The sequence below is a fragment of the Anabrus simplex genome, chromosome 4 (genome assembly GCF_040414725.1).
Source record: "Anabrus simplex isolate iqAnaSimp1 chromosome 4, ASM4041472v1, whole genome shotgun sequence".
Lineage (NCBI taxonomy): Eukaryota > Metazoa > Arthropoda > Insecta > Orthoptera > Tettigoniidae > Anabrus > Anabrus simplex.
The window spans coordinates 267,342,034-267,368,097 of NC_090268.1; positions in this window are offsets into that span (position 1 = coordinate 267,342,034).

Consider the following 26,064-nt stretch of genomic DNA (forward strand, 5'->3'; position numbering starts at 1 on the left):
GCTGTCGTAGAAGATGGAGAAAGAGAAAGAAACAGAAAGAGGAGATGATTCTGGATACGTGAAATTGGGAGATACATCTTGAATTCCATCATTTGGTTCAAGGGTTGTACGGAAATAATGAACTTAAACATTCTTCTATATCAGGAACAGTTTCTTGAACTACTTCTATCTACTATCTAGAATGATATTAAAGAAAAATTATAGAATGTAGGGTAGACATTTACGTAAAATTAATAAATAATTGGTACAATTAATTTCCCGAGTTTCAATTATTTCCCGTAACTCCTGGTCTCTCATAACAGTTCGATGTTATATCACACTGACAAGGATATTTTTGTATCTCTTCAATAAGTTTCGTCTGCCTTCCATGAAAATTAACAAGCACAGAAACAATTGAACAATATAAAAGTGAAAAAAAAGACGTTTTTAACATTTGCAGTCGATGAAATTAAATTAAGGTTTCCTTCTGGGAAAGGCAGGCATTTATACAAGTGGAGGCACATGTTTCCCCTAGTGCACAGTCACTGCATTGTGCGACATAGGAGGCTAGCAATGGTGTCTCAACGGCGTGCTAGCACCAGCGTCTTGGAAAGGTGTTGCATTCTAATTGATGAGCACACTGCTACACTGGGGCGAAACGCTTGTAACTTCACGATTAAAAAAAGCCCAAAGACTTAAAGAGCTTAAATGTTTTTAATATAAAAGTTACTTTATTGAAGCAATTCATGAAATTTACACACATGGCAGATTAACTGCTAAATGCCCGGAAAACAACTACGGTAATTGCGCAAAGCCAGTCTGCAGCTATGAAAATCGCCTCCTTGGCGATCGGTAAAACTTGGCTTGGCGTTGCTTAGATTAGTGTAACTTAGCAAAGCAGGCTGTATGTTCCATTCGATATAACTTCAATGGAGTGAGTTTTTCTTTAGGTTGAGTAGCGGAGCGTAGCTTCGTTTAGCTTAGCTTCTGTGTGTGTGGTGGCCATAAGTCTCACCAGCAAGGGTAGAGGAGCTGATTATTGTACAGTACCTTCAGCAGTCACAGCTTGAAGCTGAGGGAAATTTTAGTCATTCAAACAGTGATCAATACTAAAGCACAAAGGAGTAGGGCCTCAGTATTCTGAGAGAGTTTTTTAGTGTTGTTTTTATCAAGTCTGTGATGAAAGTCTTCGTCAGTCCAAACTCTTTACAAAAGTACTCCCTCTGGCTCAATCATCAAACCAAATACTGTACAGATGTCTCGTAATAATATCGTTGGTTCATATTTGAGTGTGTAATCGAAATCTACTTTTGCACGTTGACTCTCATGGGTCTGAAATCTGATTATACCAGGGCCTACGATTTATTATTATTATTATTATTATTATTATTATTATTATTATTATTATTATTATTATTATTATTATTATTATTATTATTATATGCTTTTGCTGGCGAGATGTAGTGTTTACAGTGCACTATGTCTCCTGGTATGGGTTAGAATAAATTTGTTACTTTAACTGACCTGTCTCAGTCTCATCCTTGGCTTTAACAATATGAAACTGACTGACGTAAGGGTGATGCTATTATTACCATTCCTTATGCAGCCAGTCCGTGTTATGAACGGTGTGAAAATATCGCTCATAGGGTCTGTTGGTGCATGCATTTCAGAGGGCTTGACATACTGATATGTAGTAGCAACTTCTGGCTCACTGAGGAAAGCAACGGGGAACTACATCACTCCTCATTTACCTAGTACTCCTCTTCAGTGACGCCTAGGCTATTTATGACACCAGTTGGTGGAGCTGTGGAGGATTAAACCAGCCTTCGGGCTGAATAACCAACATACATTATTATTATTATTATTATTATTATTATTATTATTATTATTATTATTATTATTATTATTATTAACATGGACATGTTTTTGGTCTGGGGGTCTATCTAGAATTAGCGTCATCAATTTTCCGACACCATTGCCAAAATGGCAACCAGAGTTCCTCATCTACAGTATGTACAGTATGCTATATCAGTAGAGTCATCTGGCGGTGTTTAATGTGTACGTTAAGTCTACATTGAATAATGCTTTTGCGAGATGGGTTCTAGACGAATGTATCTTATGAATGTAGACCTTATAAATCACACCTTTTGCATTTGAATTTTCTTGCCGTGTAAATATTTACAAATTCTAATATGAAACTCAGCCCTCACATTCAGTGAAATGAATTTACAGTATCCGGTGATTACTTCAATTCCTAATAAATGGAGGTCGAGATTCATAGCTGCTTTAGTCCACCTCCAGTACAGCGAGTGAACATCAACAAATCATGTCTGAGATGTTTTATAAGTTCCTTCCTGAAAATTACTTTATTCATCCGATAAGATCCTCTGAAATGAATTGCTTATTGGATATGAACCCGCTCTCTCATCTTCAAAGCCCAAAACATATTCATAATTCTATGCTTCTCTATGTAGTGTAGAAAATATACGAATGTTTTTTTATTATTATTATTATTATTATTATTATTATTATTATTATTATTATTATTTTGAAGTGTTTTTGCATCTCATCCACTCAGTTAGGTCTTTCGGTGACGATGGGATAGGAAAGGGATAGGACTGGTAAAGAAGATGCCATGGATTTAATTAAGGTGTGAAAATGGGAAACCATGGAAAAACATATTAACGGCTGCCGACGATTGTATGCTCACACCTAATTGACCCGAACCTCGTAGCCAAATATCTCGGTATTAGGTCTATTATTATTATTATTATTATTATTATTATTATTATTATTTTCAACCTGTTAAGATAGAAAAGGGGCTGCCTGGCCGAGGCGGTAAAGGCGTGCTCAGTTCGCCTTGAAGGACGTGGGTTCGAATCCCCGTCAGGAAGTCGTAAAATTTAAGAAACGAGAATTTCACTTCCGGAGGTGCATATGGCCGTGAGGTTCACTCAGCCTACACCAAAACTGAGTACGACGTTAATTCCTGGGGGCAAAGGCGACCGGGCGTAGAGCTAACCACTCTGCCCCATAACGTGCCGAGGTTAACAATGGTGGAAGCCTTTACCTTCCACTCCTCTAAGGGCCTTCATGACCTGTACGGAAGTGACTTTGCTTTTGCTTGTTAAGATAGAAACCCATGTCATAATTTCTACAAACATATTATCATGAATGGGAAAACAAGACAATGAAGTCTGTGATTCTGTTATTTCCGAGTAGGGATGCTTGCTCAAGTTCCTGTTGGTGTTAGGAATATTGGATCTATTTTCTTCGTATAATACAGTATATATATATATTTAAGTAGAACATTATATGACTGACATTATGTTTTTTCTAAAACATTTTTGTAAAAGGATTTTATGCCGAATATCATAGATTATATCGCTTGACAAGCTCCTAAAATTCTTTAACCATATTCAATGACGTTTAAATGCTAATGTAAAGAAATAACTAGTTTTCTGTCTAAATTGTATCACAATTCTTTACAAACCTATGTTATTTATTTTCGTGTCTCTTTACTCTCTTACAGGGGACCTCCGAAATGCTCCTACAGTAGAGAATGACTCTAAATGCTCTCGTGTACTGAATCGAAAGCCAGGCAGCAAGTTAATTTTCTTCGGAGTAGTATGTAATCATTTAAATCCAAACGTCGTATTTACGCTGCTATGCGTAATTCATTTTACGAGGCGTGCAAAGTTCAAACAAACATTACAGCTATCTCATTACCGACAAACACGTCGGATAGTTCAAATAAACAGTCATAAGAGGAGGAGCGTCATAAGACTATAATGGCATTATAAAAGCATTTTATGTGAAATAAAATTACTCGAATATGTGAAGGACAAAATCAGCTGGAATTTCAGAACAAAATTATCCCGTAATTTTATTGACATTTTATCTCAAGTTACCGTCTTTGCTTTCCAGAGACATGACTGCAATTCCTAATTCCTTTTTTGATCTCGATCCAGCCCCAATTAGAGTGAAAATAATTAACCTTGGAAGACAAGTTTCAGGGTTGCCGAAAGTGGTGTTTCAACCAACCATATTTCAAATGTAAGCAAACTGATATACGGCGCGAACCGCATAGCCAACTTGGTGTACACTATTTCTTGAGACATTTTTTACATATCTTTGTACCAAAGTAACAACTTTGTGATAGCAAATACTTGCATATTATATACTCCTACTTACAGCATTTCCAAATCAAATATTACATATATACGTATCATTAATTCACTTAGTAGGTACTTGAAGCTTTCTACAACAATAAATTTGTCTCCAATTTCTATTCATTTTTCTTCTCCTTCACCTATTACCTTCATCATTGTCATCCTTTACTCCACGTTTATTCTCATTTTCTTCTCTTCAAACATCCAATTTGTGGCATCAGATTGTTTCTCCAAACCACAATATCTCTACCAAATAATAACAATATTCTTGTACTAGCGCCGACCCAGCGGTCTAGGGGTTGTGTGCCTGCCTCTCACTTGGAGGCCCTGGGTTCGATTCCTGGCCAGATCAGGGAATTTACCTAGACCTAAGGGTTGCTTCGAGATCCAATCAGCCTGCGTGATTACTAAGGTTCGGATGTTAAAGAAATGTCATAATTCATTTTAAGGTCATTTTACCTGCTGATGATGATGATGCTTGTTGTTTAAAGGGGCCTAACATCGAAGGTCATCGGGCCCGGTCATTTTACCTGAAATCTGAGAAATAACTGTGAATGACTGGCCCCTGACACCGTTCAAAGCAAATTTATGTTTTATTAACTGCATATTTCGGCCATTCTATTGCTTTGGTTATATATTGCTCACTTTAGTGAAATACGATCATTTGGTTATATTTTGAAAAATTTTGTTCAGAATCAGACATTATGTGAGTAGTTTTTCAAACACAGTATTTTAAGATACTGTAGTAGATGCATTTTCTTTCTTTTCCCCAAAGAGATAGGTAGCAGGTTTAGAAGAGATAATTCCGAGAAAGAGATTCTCTACAAACGATCGCCGACAGATACCAAAAATAAGGTTAATACTTCATTTTTGTTTACTCTTTAGGGAAACAGATTGAAAACTCATACTCAGGCCTATGATACGCAATGAATATAAGAAGTTTTGATTTACCTACTGTAGTTCTGTCCGTTTGCATCATTAACTGTGTCCGCTATATTATCGCTTATGACTTTTTGACACTTTTTTTGCTATTTTGCTTTACGTCGCACCGACACAGATATGTCTTACGGCGACGATGGGGTAGGAAAGGCCTAGGAATGCGAAGGAAGCAGCCGTGGCCTTAATTAAGGTACAGCCCCAGCACTTGCCTGGTGTTAAAATGGGAAAACACGGAAATCCATCTTCAGGGCTGCCGATAGTGGGGTTCGAACCCACTATCTCCCGATTACTGGATACTGGCCGCACTTAAGCGACTGCAGCTATCGAGCTCGGTTTTGACACGTTTAATATTAGTGATACTCTACTACTTGCTACATATCCCTGACAATGTTTAAGTCATATTTTACAGATCAAATTTAGCTAGTTTTCATGGCATATTTTATACTTCTTTTGATCATAAACTTCCGAACCGTAGTGATTACAATTGAGGAGCTATCTGACAATGACTCGGCGAACCCAGCTTAGAAAACCAAAACTAACAGCCGAGATGTTTCGTCGCACTGACCAAGCGTCACCTCATAATCTGCAGGCCTTCGGGTTGAGCAGCGGTTACTTGGTAGACCAAGGTCCTTCAGGGCTCTAGTGCCATGGGGGGATATTCTTGTACTACCGCAATAAGCTGTTCTTTCTGCCATTGATAATACTGTAACAACCATCACAATAATAAACATCACTATTCGGGAGATAGTAGGTTCGAACCCCACTGTCGGCAGCCCTGAAAATGGTTTTCCGTGGTTTCCCATTTTCACATCAGGCATATGCTGGGGCTGTACCTTAATTAAGGCCACGGCCGCTTCCTTCCCACTCCTAGCCCTTTCCTGTCCCATCGTCGCCATAAGACCTATCTGTGTCGGTGCGACGTAAAACAACTAGCAAAAAAATAATAATAATAAACATAAAAAGTTAGAGCACTATTAAGAACTTTAAGGCAATTCAATAAATTTGCAGACCTTACTCTCCAGGATCGATGAAAAGTAAAAAATGAATTTATTTACATGAACCGTAAAGGTTTGAATTCTTAAAATATGAGTTCGACTTTTCCAACTGCAACTTCGGTATTCTGTACTTTAACGACAATAACATTATTCTGTTGTATTCTGTTACTTTTCAACACAGGTCTAATATAGCATACAGTATATACTTCATTATTTTGAAAATACTACCCATAAACTTAATAGATGCTAATCATATGTATTTATTTATTTATTCATTTATCTGAAAGTACACAAGTGTTGCAACAATTATTTACCTACTTAACATTCAGTAACAATCTGCATCTATGAAGTTAAAGTTTAACAAAAACAAAGTTAAAAATCAACAAAATACAAAATAGAACAATATTAACATTATATATGATACCATTTATAATTGAAAAGAAATTAAAAGTTCACTAAAAAATCACACAGCAACACAAAGTAAAAGACAATACAAAATAAACAAAGAAACGTAAAACACGAATTAGTACACTGGGAAATATGATGAGTACCAGAAAGAAAGAATTATCATCAATTTACAAATTGTAGAGGCAGGCTTCTAGTTTCTTATTGAATTCATTATCCGATTCGGTGAATATATCGACTTCTTTTGTTACAGTGTTATAAAGCGTTGTCATTTTTACGAAAGGTGAATTTGACTGATACTATGTTTTTGACCGTTGAACGTGAAATAATTGGTGCTCACGTGATCTTGTCTGCAGAACATAGAATGAAATGCATTTTAACAGGTCCAAAGGATCAAATCGTCCTATTAAAATTTTTGTTAGTATTTGTATAGAAAATAGGGACTTTCTGGTCTTCAATAATAGTCTAATAATAATAATACTAATACTAATAATAATAATTATTAGTATTTTGTCTGCATAACCATTGAAAGGTTCTTAAGGAGTCAATGGTATAGGGCAGGGCTAGCACTAGGGAGGAAGTGACCGTAGCAGTAATTGCAGCCTCAGAATTTGGCTGTTGTGAAAATAGGATACCTCGGAAAACCATCTCCAGGGTTGCCGACATTGCGGCTTGAATCCAGCATCATTTATCGAGTGCAATATCACTGCTACGTGTGCCAAACCGCGTAAACAACTCGAATAATAATAACAATAGTAACATCCCGCTGACTATTTCTACGGAGTTATGAATATGCCGGAAATTTCTTCCCTCAGTAGTTATTTTACGTACCGATACATCAACCGAACATGAAGTTGTCGTATATGAGCACCTTCAAGTAACACCGGTCTGAGTCGATATCGAACCGCCAGCTTGACCTTAAACTACTAGCACTCCATCATATAAGCCCCTCAGCCCAGCAAATATAATAGACCAAGGCGACATTCCGTTTATATGTTTCGATCAGATCAGTCGAGAATAAACAATAGTTTGTAAGGGATCGTTTGAAATGGTAAAAGAGAGAAAAAAAAGGAAATGAATACATCTCAGTAACTAAATATTCGCTCGTTTCGGATTCTTTTAACTTAATTTCAATGTCATATATTTCACAAACTAAAATGTCGAAATACCCTCGTTGTGCTTTCGTAAACATCTGAGTAGTGAATGCATGGTGGCCGCGAAACTGGCGGGATGATGCCTTGCAGCAGCTGTGATTTTCTCCATCAATTACTTCTTTATCACCCCGTCCGTTGCATAGACCATATTTCCCATGTGACCCCAAAACCAGAGACGTTCGGGACCACTGTTGAAGTCCACCACAAGCTATCCACTGATTTCGATATCGTTGGTTTAACGACAAACAAAAATCCAAACCCCTGGCGCTATAGCTTTGATGGACTTTGGCCAACCAAGCGACCGCTGCTCAATCCAATAGCCTCCGGTTTACGAGGTGACGCGTCGTCAGCACGAAAAATCCTCTCGAGGCCCTTATCTTACCATCAGATAACTCCTGAGTTGTTCTTGCTTAGGCTGAGTGAAATTCGAACCAGTACTCAGATCGAGGTGAAAATCCCTAACTTGGCCGGCAATTGAACGCGAGACTCCCGGATATAAGTAGCCTAACTACCCCTTATCTGGAGCCGGTTATCAATGGTTTCACAGTACAGATATTTGTCATGTGTCTTGCTCTCTTGTAACATTTCTTATCACATGTCATCATCTAAAGTTATCAACTTCTAGGCTTGTTATCTCGTACAATATTAGATTTTGCGTCTATATGTGTGTTGGTTTAAATCGATGTAGAATGCGAGATGGCCTTCAAAATGTAGCATATTACATTAAGTTAAGTTACAGCACTTTCCATCCCATAAACTATATACTATATACCAATTAACTGAGTAACGTGCAAAATATTACGATTCAGACGAATGTCAGGTGAATATATTTATGTGTTTAAAAGATATTTATGGAATGTTATTTCCAGATAAGGTGATGTGAAACTTTAGTTGTAAAGCATCCTGTTGGGTTCCGCTCTTTATAGATGGCTATCTGGCTGAACTATTGCACTTTCCAGGGTCCATCACCTACCCCATCCATTATACCAGCAAACGAGGGTGGATTAACCCTCAGCACAACAGGGGGTAGCACCCTGCGGTTTTTAAGAATATAGGTCATCCTTTTCTAGATACAGCTCCATGATTATTTTTTTCTCTACCTGCAGAAAACACGTGCATTATAAAATGTGGTCTGTCTGCTCTATTTTACTTTTTTGTTGCAGCGTGAGAGAATGACTTGCCCTACAATAAATTGTACCGTTTATATCTTTCGAGGAACACTAATTTGCACTTCTTGACTCTGTAATATGATCACCTTCCCTGTACCCTATTAAATCTTACAGGAAGAGCATTTAGTGGAATGTGACGGTGGCCATGTGGTGTTTCTGATTTAAAAACCATATTCTCTGACTGCAGAAGAGCTAATTGAGTACCCTGAGTTTATTGCCTCTTAAATTGCGATAGGTCTTATGATATACTGTACCAGATGTGTTGCCTATTGAGTGTTTTCTGTGGTTGTTTGCAGTGTAACGTGTTATTAGTGTATTGGGACGAACATAAACACCTAGTCCTCGCGGAGGAGATTAAAATCCCTGACCCGCCGGGAACTGAACCCGGCACCCCACAGAACCGAAAGTCCCGATACCGACCATTCAGCCAATGCACAGGATCTTACTTCTCGTGTTGTTATAGTAGAGTCGTCAGACTGATCCTACTTCGATTTCTGTCTACGAGGCGTCTACAATTGTAAGTAGCACGAATTGTGCGTGATCAGCTGTTTTCGTTAGTAATATACTGCTGAGATTCCTGCGTCAAAGCAGTAGTTACGCATTTTAAGGAAATAAATACCGTACCAAATTTATTTTAATAAAATGAAGAAAAGTATCTGAAGGCGTGGTGTCTAGTCTAATATTTGAATAGACTAAAATAGCCGGGCTGAGTGGCTCAGACGGTTGAGGCACTGGCCTTCTGACCCCAAATTGGCAGGTTCGATCCTGGCTCAGTCCGATGGTATTTGAAGGTGCTCAAATACGTCAGCCTCGTGTCGGTAGATTTACTGGCACGTAAAAGAACTCCTGAGGGACTAAATTCGGACACCTCGGCGTCTCCGAAAACCTTAAAAAAGTAGTTAGTGGGACGTAAAGCAAATAACATTATAATTATTATTAGACTAAAATAACCATTAAGGTAGCCAGCAGGCACCACCGGTTTCACGTTAGTGACAGAAAACTCAGTATACACAGAACCAAAGTATAGCTAAATCTTTCTTTCTTTCTTTCTTTCTTTCTTTCTTTCTTTCTTTCTTTCTTTCTTTCTTTCTTTCTTTCTTTCTTTACTTAATCTGTTTACCCTCCAGCGAGGAATCCCACCTCTACCGCCTCAAGAGCAGTGTTCTGGAGCTTCAGACTCTGGGTCGGGGGATACAACTAGGGAGGATGACCAGTACCTCGACCAGGTGGCCTCACCTGCTATGCTGAACATGCGCCTTGCGGGGGGGGGGGGGGTGATTGGAATTGATAAACAATGAAGAGGGAAGGAAGCGGCCGTGGCCTTAAGTTAGGTACCATCCCGGTATTTGCCTGGAGGCGTAATGGGAAACCACGAAAAACCACTTCCAGGTTGGATGAGGTGGGAATCAAACCTCCCGAGGCTGAGTGGACACCGTTCCAGCCGTCGTAGAACTTTTCAAATTTCGTGGCAGAGCCGGGAATCGAACCCGGGCCTCCAGGGGTGGCAGCTATTCACACTAACCACTACACCACAGAGGCGGACTGCTAAATCTTTACTGAAATAAAATAATATAAACATTCACTATATATCTTAAAATAGAGAAGGAAATAATTTATTAGTGTAATCCTGTTTAACATTCCAATCTAAATAATAACATTAAACATTTAGGAATGTACATGTTTATATTAATATATTTTAATATACACAATAGAACATGACAATTAGGGCGTGATTACCCCAGTAACTTACCTAATAGTTTTCCATCCGGAAGGCTGAGTTCAAATGCCGGTCGAGTCTAGTTTGATGTTTTCACCTCAACATTCACGTGGCGTCACGAATGAGATGCGGCCTTAAACCCTCGGTCGAAATAAAAATTGAGCGTCGGTGGCTCCAGTCACCTCAGAAATAGCTGGAAGAAGCTTAAGAAAGTATAATTCATGATGAGAATTGAAGTGGTCCCGGTCTGGACAGTATCCTAATTTGCCAAAATAATAAAATAATAATGATCAAAATTGAAAGCACCCCGTTCAGATTTGACTAATTCTTTCTCGGAATCATTAGGTTTACTGTCCGACTCATTGGCTGAACGGTCAGCGTACTGGTCTTCGGTTCAGAGGGTCCTGGGTTCGATTCCCGGCCGGGTCGGGGATTTTAACCTTCATTGGTTAATTCCAATGGCCCGGTGGCTGGGTGTATGTGGTGTCTTCATCATCATTTCATCCTCATCACGACGCGCAGGTCGCCTACGGGAGTGAAATAGAATGACCTGCACCTGGCGAGCCGAACCCGTCCTGGGATATCCCGGCACTAAAAGCCATACGACATTTCATTTCATTAGGTTTACTTAATTGTGATATTTCAAGATTGTGGTCTACTATTTTTTTTAAACATTTCAGAATTTATATTATGAAATTAAGAGTTTTCCTTTTTTTTGTTTTTTTGCAAGTTGCTTTACTTCGCACCGATACAGGTATGTCTTATAGCGACGATAGAATAGGAAAGGGCTAGGAGTGGGAAGGAAGCGGTCGCGGCCTTAATTAAGGTAAAGCCCCAACATTTACCTTGTGCGAAAATGGAAAACCACGGAAAACCATCTTCAGGGATGCCGACATTGGCGCTCGAACCCTCTGTCTTACGAATATAAGCTCATAGCTGAGCCCCTGACGGCCAAGTCGCTCCGTAATTAAGAATATTAGTAGACGAATAAGTTTGAGTGGCGTCTTTAAAAGTAGGAGAGATCACAATATGAAGATAAAGTTGAAATTCAAGAGGACAAATTGGGGCAAATATTAATTTATAGGAAGGGGAGTTAGGGATTGGAATAACTTACCAAGAGAGATATTAAAATTTCCAATTTATTTGAAATCTTTTCAGAATAAGCTAGGAAAACAACAGATAGGGAATCTGCCACCTGGGCGACTGCCCTAAATACAGATCAGTATTGATTGATTGATTGATTGATTGATTGATTGAACTTCATTCTCATAGGGTTTAAACACCAGAGTTGTTGATGAACCGAAGCGGGATCCCGGAAGAATTACGAACCGTTCAACGGAACAGGGGTTTTAGCATGGAGGGACGTGCAATATTCTCCCCGTCAGAAAATAGAAAAATTTAGAATCCATATTTCCCCATCAAGAGTGCAGTATGGTACAGAAGTACCAAAATCGAGTACCAGGTTAATTCCTTGGGGCAAAGGCGGCCAGGTAACCACTCTCTCTCACTCCTGAGGTTTCGGATAGTGGAAGACTATTTCCTACTCCTCCAAGGCCTCCATGCTCTGTACGGAGAAAGCTTGTTTGCTATGAAACTGTTACCACAATAGCCATACTGCTTATTATTATTATTATTATTATTATTATTATTATTATTATTATTATTATTATTATTCCTTCCTTTCTTTCGACCAGCTATGGACCACGCAATTTCAACCGTTTTCTGTTTCGAGCTGTAACACTCACCCAGTAATCCCGCAACTTTTTTCGGTGAGCTTTCTTCATTTCTTCGGTCCACGTCTTGCCTGTCTTCATTTTCAGGTTTTGTTCGAAATCTATGTAGACCTTCAGATTTTTCTTTAAAAGGTCACGTTGCAAGATGTCATCACATAAGATCCCCAATTCTTGTGGGTAAATAATTTTCCACCTTGGTAACCAGACCCCTTAAGTTTTCCTATTCAGAAAGTAGGCAAAGATTCGAGTGGAAAATCTTTGTGGTTTCGTTCGTGTTAAGTGACCATAGAAATAAATTCTTCTACGTTATTTTCTCCATGACCGAGCTGGATAGCTGCAGTCGCTTAAGTGCGGCCAGTGTCCAGTAATCGGGAGAGAGTGGGTTCGAATCCCTCTGTCGGCAGCCCTAAAGATGGTTTTCCGTGGTTTCCCATTTTCACACCAGGCAAATGCCGGGGCTGTATCTTAATTAAGGCCACGGCCGCTTCCTTCCGATTCCTAGGCCTTTCCTATCCCATCGCCACCATAAGACTTATCTGTGTCGGTGCGACGTAAAGCAAATAGCAAGAAAAAAGAAAAAAATTCTCCATGTGCAGATATATTTTCCTTTGCTGGGCACAACATTTTTCCTACGATCTTACTTTCTTTGGCTTCTAGTTGTTATGCCAGACCTTTCTTATTCATTAAGAGGTATTCTACTGCATTTACAGCGTCAGGTCGAACTACTGTACAATAATGTCTAAGCTTGGATTTGAAAGATATCAACCGTTTGTTATAGATATCTTTGGTGAGGTGGTAGGCCATTTCCATTTTGTTCATTCTTGATCTGAATGTCATTTTCTCAGAAATATTAAGTTCTATCCTCTGGATAATTATTATTATTAACTTGACTAGTTCCGCGTACACTTTCTCTTCGAAGGTTCTACTGTTTGGTTCTTCTGATTTGTATATTTGCATACAATAAATAAATAAATACATAAATAAATAAATAAATAAATAAATAAATAATTTTCCATTCGTTCCGCTCGTAATTTTTACAATACGTTTGAAATTGCTTATAACCCTTACACGTGTCATTTCTGCTGAAAATGTGTGATCCTTAAGAAGGCTGTTAATTTTTTTTAAATTAATAATATTATTATTAATGCGTTATGCCCATCTGTGGCGCGCGATAGAACTTATTTAGCTGATGCTGATTTTTTCTTCTCGCAAAATCTCTTCGTCTGAGTACTGAAAGTTAGCCTCTGTTCTTCATTCCATGATTTATTGGTCCTGCTATTTGTTTTCTCAGCAAATGAAATGAAATGGCGTATGGCTTTTAGTGCCGGGATATCCCAGAACGGGTTCGGCTCGCCAGGTGCAGGTCTTTCTATTTGACTCCCGTAGGCGACCTGCGCGTCATGATGACGATGAAATGATGATGAAGACAACACACACACCCAGCCCCCGTGCCATTGGAATTAACCAATTAAGGTTAAAATCCCCGACCCGGCCGGGAATCGAATCCGGGACCCTCTGAACCGAAGACCAGTACGCTGACCGTTCAGCCAACGAGTCGGACGTTTTCTCAGCAAAATGGTGGTTGTTGACTGCTCTTTAGAAGTGGAGTCAATCTTGAATAATTTATATTGGAATGCCAATTTCCTAAAGGTCTTTTTCTCTTTCACTAAGCCAGTTTTTCTTGACTTTGAGAGAAAGAGATTGAGAATCTTTTCTTTTTTGCATGGTGTTTTACGTCTCTCGGACACAGATAGGTCTTATGGTGACGACGGGATAGGAAAGGGCTGGGAGTGGGAAAGAAGCGGCCATGGCCTTAATTAAGGTACAGCCCCAGCATTTGCCTGGTGTGAAAATGGGAAACCACGGAAAATCATCTTTAGGGCTGCCGACAGTGGGGTTCGAACCCACTATCTCCCGGATGCAAGCTCACAGCTGCGCGCTCCTAACCGTACGGCCAAATCGCCCGGTGGGTTGAGAATCCTTTTGGTGAGACTGTTATTGTTCTTTCTAGCATATGACCATAGAAATTCAATCGCCTTTTCCTGATGGTGTCGGTGATAATTTCAGAATACTGATAAACCTCCCGAGACTTCCGTTTTATCCAGATTCCCTCTGAGTAGACTGAAGCAAATATTATCCTCAATATTTTCCTCTCCTGTTTCTCTATGTTTTTAATAAGTGATCTGCCTCCAATGATGAACGTTTCCGAGGCTTGTAGTGTTTCATTTTAATAACTGACTTGTAATGTCTTAATTTTGCTTTCCTGGATATCGAGATTTTTGTTTCATTTTTTCCAGGTGAGTCAATAGGCCGTCTCTAATTTCGAGATTCTCTCCTTATTTGCTTCACGATACAAGCTTGATGACTCAATTACTTCTCCTAAGTACGTGAACTTATTCACTTGATTTATTTTGCCGATTTTTTTTTTCAACTATATAACGAGCGGATCCTTCCATGTACTGAGTTTTATCATACATATTTGGAGCCCAGTCTTAGCTGCAATTTCACGAAGATTTTCAAGTGCATGAATTGCTCCTTGTCTGTTGTTAGAAAGAATAGTTAGATCATCTGCGAAGGATAAACACTTCAGATGAATTTTATTTCTGAGTAGTCGACCAATAGTTATTCGCTTTGTGTTGTTGTTGTTATTATTATTATTATTATTATTATTATTATTATTATTATCATTATTATTATTAATATTAGGCCTATGTCGAATAGAAATGGCATATGAATTTTAGGTATTTGGTGTTAGAGAGCCCGGTAACAAGGCGACGCTGATACTGTAGCTGTATGTGTCGAAGTAGTGAGATTGTATCGATATATGATGACGAAGTCTATAACTCCACATTTTCTGGAACTTAATTATGACCAATGACCATTCGACATTCTTAGAACTCATATCATTCAGAGCATTTTTGAACATGACGTGAATTACATCCACAGATGTTAAAGATAATTCCACGCGCGTACACAAGAAGTAGGAGGTGAAAACTGTTGTGTCAGCAGATCACGCGTGACAATTCATTGAGGTCAGTCAATGCGCAACACTCGGGCGGCATTATCCTCTCGTTACGGCAGAGCTCGCTCCAGTTTGTATTGTCAATGTGTCATCAATGGGAGGGGCGAACTACATTCTTTATGTTTGCATTTCTAGCCAGCTCCAAACACTCAACTTGTATTAATACTTCCTGGTAGTTATGGGTAACTGAACTTCACACGAAGTTCATGAAATTCGATCCCCCTGTGGGTGGGGGCGGTAGAATAACACCCACGGTATCCCTCGCCTGTCGTAAGAGGCGACTAAAAGGGCCCCAGGGGCTCTTAACTAATAATAATAATAATAATAATAATAATAATAATAATAATAATAGTAATAATAATAATAATAATGTTATTTGCTTTACGTCCTACTAACTACTTTCTACGGTTTTCGGAGACGCGGAGGTGCCGGAATTTAGTCCTGCAGGAGTTCTTTTACCTGCCAGTAAATCTACCGAGACGAGGCTGACGTATTTGATCACCTTCAAATACCACCGGACTGAGCCAGGATCAAACCTGCCAAGTTGCGTCAGAAGGCCAGCGCCTCAACCGTCTGAGCCACTCAGCCCGGCGGGCTCTTAACTAGGGAGCGTGGTTTAGTGACCACGGGGTCCTCAGCTGAGTCCTGCATTGCTTCCACTGACGTGTGTCAGGCTCCTCACTTTCATCTATCCTATCTGATCTCCCTTGGTCAATTCTTGTTCTTTTCTGACCCCGACGGTATTAGAGTATCGAGGCCTAGGGAGTCTTTCATTTTCACGCCTTTCGTGGCCCTTGTCTTTCTTTGGCCGATATTTTCATTTTTCGAAGTGTCGGATCCCTTCCATTTTTTCTCTCTCTGATTAGTGTTATATAAAGATGGTTGCTTCGTTGTACTTCCTCTTAAAACAATAATCACCACCACCACCACATCATAAAGTTCGATTATCTAAGGTGTAAATTGTATTTGAATTTGAAGGAAAGAGACTTAACACGTTGCTTCGATTCCTCGTCAGGAAGTCGAAAAATTTAAGAAAGTATGTATACGCTATTGCGTGTCACCGAGCAATTTGACTGCATGGTTCGGGCCGAGTAGCTGCTACCTTGCTTTCAGGAGATGATGGGTTCGAATCCCTTCACTTTCGGCAGCCCTGATGTATTTTCGTGGTTTCCAATTTTCACGCCGGGCCAATTAAGGCTGTAATTTAATAATTAAGGCCACGATTGTTTCCTTCCCAGTCCTAGTCCTGTCCTATTCCACCATCACAATAACTGTGTCGGTGTGACGTAATACCAGAACCAAAACAAAATATGCTGCATGTGTGTGTGTGTGTGTGTGGTTGGTAATGCGATGTAATGTATGTTCATGAAATGGTGTTTGTTAAGATGAACACAAAATTCGGTCCCCGAGTTTGAAGAATTAAACACATGCGGCTTCAGTCCCCGAACCAGTCGAGAAATGAACCCAGGACCTTGTGAATATTTCAGCCAAGAGATTGGATAATAATAATAATAATAATAATAGTAATAATAATAATAATAATAATAATAATAATAACAGATGTTTAGGTGACCTGAATTTCACCCCGTTGGAGTTCTTAAACGTGCTGTGTCTGATTATAACCGCTCCAAATGGCATTGCAATCAGCTGGGAACGAACCGGGTGTCTTGGGCACAGAAGGGCAACAACTAACCGATTTCACCACCTCAGCTTTAGAGTCTACTGTTCATTTCAAATACTGAACTAATGTTCTTCCCAGAGACTGTTCACACACCGAGCGGGAAACATTTGTTCTATTATATTTTTGCTCTTAGATATGGTGTTCATTTTTCATGTTCCACTTAAGTGATTTCGCTTTAACAAGGCTGAGTGGCTCAGTCGTTGGAGCAGCCCCGTGTCGACAGATATACTGGTAAGAACTTCTGTTGGACAAAATTCCGGCACCATGGTGTTTTCCAGACAACTGTAATCCTTGATTGACAAACCCGCCACTAAGGTATAGGATTTGATCGCGGTACTACATTTAAATGCATCCCGCATGATTGAACTCCATTGAAAATGCAACCAGTACTAACTTAAATCACCCTATTAAAACACGATATTGAGTCATGTTCAGACACACGAAAACAAACAATACTGATAATTATAGGACATGATTTATTTATTTATTTATTTATTTATTTATTTATTTATTTATTTATTTATTTATTTATTTATTTATTTAGTATAGGGCATTACTGTAAGAAAAAAATTCTTACCCAAAGAGAGATTTTCGGAATTAAGGATCTCACTTATACGTTAGAGCTTCACGTAGGATGTGTAGATTCCATGGAATATTTCAGTATTCTCTAAACATCAGAGGCTGCCTGGCCGAGGCGGTAGAGTAGTTCACCCGGAAGGACGTGGGTTAAATTCCTCGTCAGGATGTCGAAAAATTTATGAAAGGAGATTTTCACTGCCGAAGGTGCATATGGTCCTGAGGTTCACTCAGCCTGCACTAAAAATGAGTATCAAGTTAATTCCTGGGGACAAAGGCGGCCGGGCGTAGAGCTAACCACTCTACCCCTTCAAGTGCCGAGGTGTCCGCCTCGGTAGCGTAACGGTTAGTGTAATTAGCTGCCGTCCTCGGGGGGCAGGGTTCGATTCCCGTTACAGCCAGAAATTTAAGAATGGCAGGATGGGTGGTATGTGTTTGAAATGGTACATGCAGCGCACCTCCATTTGGGGTGTGGATGAAAAGAGCTGCACCACCTCGGGCTGAGGACACGAGTTTACGTAAGTGCCGAGGTTACGGATAGTGAAAGCCATCTTCCGCTCCTTCATTGGCCTTAATGGATTGTAAGAAGATTACTTTTTTTCTGGCTCTAAACATGAAACGGTACTGAATATCGCCTTAAACCTGCCACTACAACAACAATACATGCATCATGATACCATGGCAAGGTCACTAGCCCTTCTGCAACAACACTTTTAGTTCACCTAATTTCCTGAAACCTTCCCACTCTCCGGATCTCACACCCATATACACCTATATTTAGAGCATGATTAAAAAATCCATCTTCCGTTCAGATGGTCCAGCTAGGAATGTTCCCGAATTACAAGGGAATGTACAGTCATGTTTTGTGTCCCTGAGACAACGTGTGTGCGTCAACATGTTCGATAATCTACAGATGTGAGAGTGCACTTTTTGAACACTGACGCAGTCAGACACATGTTGTCGTGATCATCTTTTATGTTACAATGACGTTTCTTGATCTATGTTATTTCAGTACTGTTTGTTTTGCCTAATACTGTATTACTTCAAGATTAAAAATCACGTAGGCCTTAAGTCTCCCCAAGCCTTTTCTTCCTGAACGTTACTCGAAAGGAATGCACTGATACTCATTTTCAGACAAACCTAGTCAATTTCATAATTGTTTAAACTCTGGTGATTTTTCTTCATATTTTCCCTATAGATTTAGTTTTCATTACTTGTTCTAACGATCGAATGCCAAGGTCTAAAATATTTTGGGAAATCAGAACTCATCAGACCTACTGACCAGTGGCTAATATGTCCGATCCGATCATGGCACCATTGTCCGACTCGTTGGCTGAATGGTCAGCGTACTGGCCTTCGGTTCAGAGGGTCCCGGGTTCGATTCCCGACCGGGTCTTACCCAATGAGAGATTTTCGGAATTAAGGATCACACTTATACGTTAGAGCTTCACTTAGGATGTGTAGATTCCATGGAATATTTCAGTATGCTCTAAACAGGAATTAACTTGATACTCATTTTTAGTGTAGGCTGAGTGAACCTCAGGACCATATGCACCTTCGGAAGTGAAAATCTCCTTTCATAAATTTTTCGACATCCTGACGATGAATCTATCCCTGCAACTCACACACCACATATAATATTATCCTCCACCACAATAACACGCAGTTACCCACACATGGCAGATGCCGCGCACCCTCATTGGAGGCTCTGCCTTACAAGGGCTGCACTCGGCTAGAAATAGCCACACGAAATTATTATTATGGCACCGTTTATGTCAATTTAGGCCTACCAGATCAAGGCTACTAACTTCTTATAACAGATGGTTGTTCTGTTGTTCTCCCCAGGCTGAGGGAGTCCAGTTTCTTAAGATTACGGAATTTTGAATACACGAGATCGAGATATGAAAGGCAAATGTTTAATATCAGACCGATCTCCGCCAGTGAACTTAAATGAGAAGGAACAAGTTTTGCTATGAGCTTGGGTGCAGATATAATTTTCTTCTTCTTCTAGACTTAAACTTATTTCCTCTTCAATTTAGACATGGTCTTTATGTAACGATACACTTCACGCTAAATATGGAAATTATCTCCGCATGGCGTTGAAATCGTCGAATAATGAACATTACCAAATACGAAGTTCAGCTCATGTAATTTCTACAACTCTTAAAAACACGTCCAACTATACATTCAACATCCAACGATAGATGCTTGCTGATTATGCTGCTTATGGTTTAAAAGGGCCTAACATCTAAGGTCATCGGCCAAGTCAACGATAGTGAAACGGTGTAATGTACAAGTACGAGATCTGTCAGGTGCGAAGGGTAGCAGCTCTATAACGCGTTCTTACAGGAAGAGAGCGCAAGTAAATGGAAGACACGTGAGGGTTGTTGAAGGTTACGACGACGTAGAAGATAATGTCAATTAGGCAACAATATACTCGATCATAAAAACTGGGATAATTGATGCCCAAATATAGATTTGAAAGAAGAATGGGAGTAAGTTAAAGAGAAGGCTGTCTCGGTTAAAACGAGATGTCATCTGGTGATCGTACCATTCCAGTTGACTTTATAAAAGTGTAAACAGTATCTTTTTATTACTGTTTTATTCTTGGCATTTTTGTTTCATCATACAATAATAATAATAAATAAATAAATAAATAAATAAATAAATAAATAAATAAATAAATAAATAAATAAATAACCATTTTAAGGTACTCATACTGGACAGAGTCTGGGATAAAATTCGAATTCCAGGCTGCTGTGCTATCAGATTAGAGGGGGAAGCTTCTTCTTCTTCTTCTTCTTCTTCTTCTTCATCTTCTTCTTCTTCTTCATCTTCTTCTTCTTCTGCATCTAGGGCTATCGCGGGTTCCAACTGTTTTACGACTGGATGTCCTGCCTGACATCGACCTTAGGTAGAGGGTATACTCACTATTGCGTGCAGTGGTTTAACGTCGCACTAACACATCAAGGTTTACGGCAACGCAAGGACGGGGAATGGCTAAGAATGGGAAGGTGGCGTCCGTGGCCTTAATTAAGGTAAATTTTGCTGGTGTGAAAATGGGAAACCACGGAAAGCCATCTTCAGGGCTGCCGACAGTGGATTCGAACCCATCTTCCGAATTTAGGCGCACAGGTGTGTGACCCTAACCGCACGGCCAACTCGCTCGGTATTGCTTGTTAATGTGGTGTTATTTTTTAGTGAGATGTGATATGATGTGGTGCGTGTATATGAAGAGGAATTTGTTGGTAGCGACAAAAACACCCTGCCCCGGCGTCAGAGGAATTAAGAGACACAATTCAAACCCGACCTAGCTGGGGATCGAGCTCAGGACCCTCTGAATTGAAGGCTATGACGCTGACCATTCAGCGAAGGAGCCGGAGAGTATGTCCTAAAGCTTCAACTTCATCAAACGGTTAGGGGCGCGCAGTTGTGAGCTTACATCTGGGAGATAGTGGGTTCGAACCCCACTGTCGACAGCCCTCAAGATGGTTTTCCGTGGTTTCCTATTTTCACACCAGGGACATGCTTGGGCTGTACCTTATTTAAGGCCATGGCTGCTCCTTCCCACTCCCATCCCTTTCCTATCACATCCTCGCCATAAGACCTATCTGTGTCCCAAAGTAGATTGCAAACAACTTCATAAAGGAGATCTACCGTAGAAATTTTTCGTGTTTGGAACTGACTGTGGTTGCATTAACATGCATACGTTTTCGATAATACTGGGCTAGTAGTGAGAAGACAGCGACATGGCACTGATTGACGTATAGTCTGGAGTGGAAATGGGAAAAAAAGAATCACTGCTGCGAACTGTGGGATTCTTTCTCGAATCCAAGTTTACAGTGAACGTTAACTACTGCTTGGCCAAGTAGCTTACTCTTTGAAAATAACTGATAGTCTGTGCTGGAGTATCCAACACATCTTTACAATTTTGTCTCCATAAGAAGACAGTATGCATATTATTGATAAAATAAATACAGATGTATTTTCAGGTGTGTTAAATTATGAATGCACGATTGAGTCTAGCATAAAATAAGAAATACCAGATTTACCATGTTGTTTAGTCACGAATGATAATAAACTGAGCGCATTCGAAGTGGCGGTCAACGTTGGTCAGTGTGGCTTTTAGTCCAATTGTTATCGCGGCTATAAAAGTTCACCTGAAAATTGAAGTCTGTTGTTACTCCATGAATCTTTTTGTCTGAACATCGTTTGTTCCAGTTTGTAAGGCGTATTGTTCGGTGTCGGAATGTCTGTTAGTGTGTCGCTACGGGTGCGGTCCAAACCAGATTCCAGGTTTATGATTCTTCGGTTAGCACTTCTGAGAGCTGTGCTTTATGGGCTTGGTCTCGAAGAGTGCTGCACGTTGACGCTATGTTCACACTTAGTGCCCATGTTTCCCGGCAAGACACCAATCGGACCAGTTCCACTTTGAAATATTGAAGACACGCAACCCTTTCCCACGTGCCTCGTTCACAATGTCAAACACTCTCGCCTCCCAGGTCGACCATGACCTTTGTTGTATCTCTTACAAGAGAAGTGTCAGTCATATAGCATAACTAATTGTATTTGCCAAGATGAGTAGCTGAAAAATGGAATATATTATTAGCCATTCACATTCTGCGGATCCTATTGCTAAGTTAAACTTCTGACTACAGAATTAGCTTGCCTGCTTCATCAGCTACAATTTAATACACGCACAAGGAATAAACCTACCGTATTTTATTCAAGGAAAACCGAGGCACGTTAATCCTCACAGCATACCAGGGGTTCGTTTTGACTACAGTCATGCCACAGCATTAATATCTCGGAATTTTATACTCACACATAATATTTAATTCTCGAGATATGTTCTTTTCAGATATTCTGCTTACACTATTTGTGCGTATTGAAATATTAAATTTTTCTGTGGTAAAAAATATAATTTTCAAGTGGGATCATGAAGTATTCCATGTATAAAGTGTGTTACTTTTTATTTGTATGCATGTTTGTCCACGTTTCTAATTTATCATTGTATTTAGAGTTGTAGACATCAATGTACCGTTATTAAAATAATTACTTCTGTTTCTCTTATTGTTAGTTTTAATTTTTGAAAGATGTTAATTATTGAACCCTGCTCCATTTGTGTATCGAGTTTTGACCTTGCTAGTTTGAATTCGGTAACGAGTAAAATATTTAGTAAAACTCAGAATGAGAGAAAAACTGTAATTGTGAAGAAGCGGCTACGTGAACACGGTAGCAGAAACAAACGTATGATATTTTTTTTGCTATTTGTTTTACGTCTTACCGACACAGATAGGTCTTATGGCGATGATGGGACGGGAGAGGGCTGGAAGTGGGAAGGAAGCGGCCGTGGACTTAATTAAGGTACAGCCCCAGCATTTGCCTGGTGTGAAAATGGCAAACCACGGAAAACCATCGTCAGGGCTGCCGACAGTGGGGTTCGAACCTACTATCTCCCGAATACTGGATACTAATCGCACTTAAGCGACTGCAGCTATCGAGCTCGGTCGTAGGAAAGTTAATGAGCAGTTCATTTTCAAACAACATTCTAAATTAAGTGTGACACTCAGAGCCATATTTAGGCCCGGGAGCACGGCGCCAATTTTTTGGGGTGGCAAAAAGTCTAATAGTTTTAAAACGAGCATTTAGAATCCATTTTCGTAGAATTCAAAAGCGAAAACTCCGAACATGAATAACGGAAGTTTCGTCCTGCTTATGTGAAAGCTGTTGTTGATAATATTATAAATACCACCAAAAATGTTAAAACACAGACCCCTTGGTTCTCCCTCGGCTCAGGATATGAGTATCAAGATGAAATCGAGCTGCAACCTCATCAAACCGGCGGTAAATCAACGCCACCTAGAGACAACCGTGTGGCGTTGAGCGAATCGAGAAAGCCGCTCATTTCCCATAAAATCAACAGTTCCGGGGAAGTCCGTGAAAGTGAAAGCCATTTGTTATTCATTTTGTGAGAGTTTTATTAAGTCTTTTTCTTGCTACGTACACAACATGGATGGTTGAACACGATTGCGTTAACAGTAATAATAATAATTTCGTGTGGCTATTTCTAGCCGAGTGCAGCCCTTGTAAGGCAGACCCTCCGATGAAGGTGGGCGGCATCTGACATGTGTAGGTATGAAATGAAATGTCGTATGGCTTTTACTGCCGGGATATCCCAGAACGGGTTTGCACCTTCAAATACCAACGGACTGAGCTAGGATCGAACCTGCCAAAATGGGGTTCAGAAGGCCAGCGCCTCAACCGTCTGAGCCACTCAGCCCAGCAGTGTACATTTTCTGATTAAACATAAAACACTTTTATAAAATGTTACATAATTCAACAAATTAAGCACTCACAGTTAAAAGTACCGATAATCAGTCGAAATCTATATAACTTAATTATAAAAGGAAGTGTTTGTCTATGTGTCTGTGTGTCTGTGCGCGATGTCCAGCAAAATCTACAGAACGCAGAGATCTGAAATTTTGAACATAGGTAGATGGAAGGGGGTCCGAATGCACCTCGAAGCCGGAATTTTTATTTTCGCTTTTGTTGGTGAGTTATGAACGAAAAACCATCGGAAAACGAGCATTGGGATATGACAATCCAAGATTAAATGCATAGAGTCGCTGTCGCTAGGCAACGTACATAAGATAGGTAGAGAACACAACATTCAAGGAGCCACTTTACGTCCAGGACGTAGGAAGCTGTTTTTGGTCTTATAATTATGGTGTGAGGGCATATGACGGTGTTGATGATGATTCGTCCGTCGGATCGGGACGTTATGTCTTGAGCTATTCGAGAGGAGTGGGCTATGTGCCGGAGCCGGGTTTCATCCTCTTTATTATTGCTATCATATATCATGTCATTCCTTTCTTTCAATAAGCAACTTTTACAAGAATTACCCGATGTTCTACAGTTACAAGTCTATCGACTACACGGCAAAGCTTCGAAAGACTTGGAGTCCCCTGGAGTACCCTCGAACGTCTTAGAGCGGACGATTGTGGCACCAATTATGCTCCTTAAGACTAAGAATCCTGCCCTCTGCACTGAACATGATTCTGAAACTGATGAATAATATTATTGAAGCCATTCTCATGATTGGGCATGCCGCGAGCGAAGTAATATTCATTCCTCGGATTCGAATAATTTCTTCGGATATACAGTTTAAATTTAGATCTCTGCAGTGTTCAAAATAAAATTTCTCTATGTAATAATAAAGCAAGCATAATCTTCTTCTTACTATATATAAAATGTATATATGTATGTATGTATGTATGTGTGTGTGTGTAAATGACATATCTCCTCCTAAACCACTGGAGCAATTTCAACCAAACTTGGTACACTTATGACTTACTATCTGGAGACGAGCACTGTGGTGGTAAGCTATCCGTAACTCCCTTAGGGGTGGGGGGTCAGGGGGGGCATTGTATACAATAATCGAAATAAGTGTCGATTCCACAGTTTTCGGGGTCGCTGAGATGAACATTGACATTCCCGATTTTTCAAAAGTCAAAGTTCAGCTCCCTTTTGCGTGGGGGGCGAGGGGGGAGTGATATATAAAATCAAACGAAAATAATGTCGAATACATAGTTTTCGGGGGTCGCAGAGGTGAATTGCATACTCCGGATTTTTAGTATCAGGGAACAAACCACGTGGGGGTAAGACAGCCTAGGAACCATTACGGGCGGGGGAGGGGCGAGGGGGTCAGTATACAAATTAACGAAAATAGTGTCGAATCCATACCTTTCGAGGTCGCTGAGATGAACAGTGACACTCCCGAATTTTTAAAGTTCAAGTTCAACCCCCTTTGGGACGGGGGTGAGGGGGCTGAGATATAAAAATAATCGAAAATAGTGTCGAATCCATACTTTTCGGGGTCGCTGAGATGAACAGTGACACTTCGGAATTTTTTGAGGTCCATGTTCAGCCCCATTCGTGATGAGGGTGGGGGGGGGGGGGTGGGGCGGGCAATGGGAGAGTGATCTATAAAAATAATAAAAAATAGTGTCGAATCCAACAGTGACACCCGAATTTTTTAAGTCCAAGTTCAGCCCCCTTCGTCGTGGGGGCAACGGGAGAGTGATATATAAAAGTAATCTAAAATACTGTCGAATCCATAGTTGTCGGGGTCGCTGAGATGAATAGTGAGACTCCGGATATTTTAGGAGTCCAAGTTCATCCCCCAGTGGGGTGGAGGGCGAGGAGAGTGTGATGTATAAAACTTCTTTTTTGCTGCTTTGCTTTAAGTCGCACCGACACAGATAGGTCTTATGGCGACGATGGGATAGGAAAGGTCTAGGAGTTGGAAGGAAGCGGCCGTGGCCTTAATTAAGGTACAGCCCCAGCATTTGCCTGGTGTGAAAATGGGAAACCACGGAAAACCATCTTCAGGGCTGCCGATAGTGGGATTCGAACCAACTATCTCCCGGATGCAAGCTCACAGCCGCGCGCCTCTACGCGCACGGCCAACTCGCCCGGTAAAATCATCTTCAGGGCTGCCGACAATGGGATTCGAATTT